Source organism: Petaurus breviceps, unplaced genomic scaffold, assembly GCF_028583685.1.
Source record: "Petaurus breviceps papuanus isolate PSGF00001 unplaced genomic scaffold, PetGlider_PUasm1.0 38, whole genome shotgun sequence".
In the NCBI taxonomy this organism is placed as follows: Eukaryota; Metazoa; Chordata; class Mammalia; order Diprotodontia; family Petauridae; genus Petaurus; species Petaurus breviceps.
Window position 1 is genome coordinate 86,004,834 of NW_027186304.1, and position 2,687 is coordinate 86,007,520.

The following is a 2,687-nucleotide window of genomic DNA, read 5'->3' on the forward strand; positions in this document are numbered from 1 at the left end:
TCCAACAAGCCTGGGAAACACAGAGACAACTTAATTGAACAATTGGTTCAGCAACTGGTGAAATTTTACATTTCCCGAATGACAAAACCATCAATTATTATAAAAAAGAGCACAGTGTTTCTTGTACTTGAAACAACACATAGCAATTAGGGGGTGGGAACCATTGCTTGTGTAGCTCCAAGAAAAGACTAAACCCCAATTCCAAATGACATGGCAGAAACTTAGAGAGGTTTCTTTCCAGTCCAACTACTCAAATTGATCACTGTTTACCTTTTATCTTGTTTTTCTTGTCCATCACATAGACCAGGTATGGGAGGTTGGAGTTCTTCCTTTATCCCTGATGCCCCCTGGCCCAGTTTTCATTTGTTCCATTTGCCAGGCTGCTTTTTGGCTGGTCTTTGTTCGAGCCCACACAGGGGCTGCTAACCGATGACCCAACAAGATGTTGTCTGTAGGGCTGGATTGATATTGAAGTAGTTGAGCAGCTTACATAGCAGGGAGTGCTGGAAGATCCCAGGGACTGAATTTCTAAACATTCCTTAGCCAACATGAGTAGTCAATCTTATTGTAAGCATTTCTAGCTAATACCTTCATAGTTTAGTACCTAATCTCATACATTTTATTTTACACATCTTTGAGGTTCTTATGTAATATAATATATCATAATTATCTGTGTATGTGTCTAATTTCTTTCTTATGCTGCAAACTACATGTGGTCAAGGACTATGTCTTGTCTAAACTTTGTATCAACCCCAGCACCTTGTATAGTACACAGCAGGCACTTAATAGTTGAATTAATGGATGAATCAGTGTCAGTCAATAAACATTTATTAAACACTATGTGTTGGACACTGTGCTAAATTCTGGGGATAAAATTACAGGCAAAAATAGTCCCTGCGCTTAAGGAGTCCACATTCTAATGGGGGAGACAATGTATAAAAATCTCTGTCAATATAAGATATATACAGGGTAAGTTGGAGGTAATCTCAGAGGGAAGGCACTAATATTTATTTAAGGGGAATCTGGAAAGGCTTCTTACAGAAGGTTGGATAAATTAATAATTAACCAACAAGTATTATTTTCCAGTTTCCCCCATAGTTTTTATATGACATGAAAAATTAAAACATTTTAAAAACTCAGAAGGAAATAAAAAGTTCTGACAATTTTGTCACTCCAGTGTAAAATTTAATAAAACACTTTAAAAGCTGTATGAAAAAGAAGTTCACAATTTTATATGATATTCTTTATTATTATTTGTATATTGAAATGTTCATGCTTTTTCCGCCGGCTCCGCCATATTCCAGGGACACGCGGCTCGAGCCACTCCTGCTTCATGTGAGTTGCCAAAATGACGAACACAAAAGGAAAAAGGAGAGGGACACGATACATGTTTTCTAGGCCCTTTTGAAAACATGGTGTTGTCCCTTTGGCTACATATATGTGAATATACAAGAAAGGTGATATTGTAGATATCAAGGGTATGGGCACAGTTCAGCAAGGAATGCCCCACAAATGTTACCATGGCAAGACTGGACGGGTGTATAATGTTACTCAGCATGCTGTAGGCATTGTTGTAAACAAACAGGTTAAGGGCAAGATTCTAGCCAAAAGAATTAATGTGCGTATTGAGCATATTAAGCATTCCAAGAGCAGAGATAGCTTTCTGAAGCGGGTAAAGGAAAATGATCAGAAGAAGAAGGAAGCCAAAGAAAAAGGCACTTGGGTTCAACTGAAACGCCAGCCTGCTCCCCCCAGAGAAGCACACTTGGTGAGAACCAATGGCAAGGAACCTGAGCTGTTGGAACCAATCCCCTATGAATTCATGGCATAAGTGACTAAAAAAAGAACAATAAAAAAATCTTGGATTATGGAAAAAAAAAGAAATGTTCATGCTTGTTGATGATTCCATTCACAATGAAAAAAGAAAAATAAGTGTTAAGTAACCTTACTTGTCCTTAATTTTTTTAACTTTCATTTTTTATTGTGAATTTAACAAATTATCAACAAACATTTCAATACACAAAGAAAAAGAATGACTTGTATAAGAAATTAGAAACTTCTTTTATATACAATTTATTTTTTAAAAATAAGTATATATACACATGCATATATGTGTATATATGTGTACACATACACACATACATATATAAACTTAAGGTGGTAACAAAACTGCTTCATTTATTTGTATCTCCTGTACTTTTTTTGTTTCCTTCTGTTCATTAAAAATGTGTTATGGATGCTCTTTTTTGTATATCTATAACTGTCTACTAATCTACCACTCTTTTCCCCCTCTCTAAGTAGTAACTCTCTCTCATTAAAAACAAAAAGAAACATTTCAGTAAAACAAATCAACACATTGGCCATGTCTGAAAATTCATCTCTTATACTCCATCTGAAATCCATTATCACTAACTCAAGAGGCTGAGGTATGTTTCCTCATCCATCTTCTGAAATCCCTCTACATGTACTAAGAGGAAACACAGACTAAAAATATGAATAACCCCCAAAAGGTTAAGATCAATTAATGCATGAGAGATCTATAGTAGGCAATTATGAGGTACTATGTGTTTGAGGCAGGTCCCTTACATATAAGGTTGATGTCAAGAGGGATGAACATGCCCATCTAAAGGCATCCCTTGCTACCACTCTCTTTTTTTTTGGCCTTTTGGAGAGCAATTGGGGTTAAG

At 36.1% G+C, this 2,687-nt stretch overlaps 1 pseudogene; it reads left to right on the forward strand.

The window, feature by feature from the left end:
* The first annotated feature begins 1,274 nt into the window (after positions 1-1,274).
* On the forward strand, positions 1,275-1,884 carry LOC138170162 (large ribosomal subunit protein eL21-like; annotated as a pseudogene).
* The last annotated feature ends 803 nt before the right edge of the window (positions 1,885-2,687 follow it).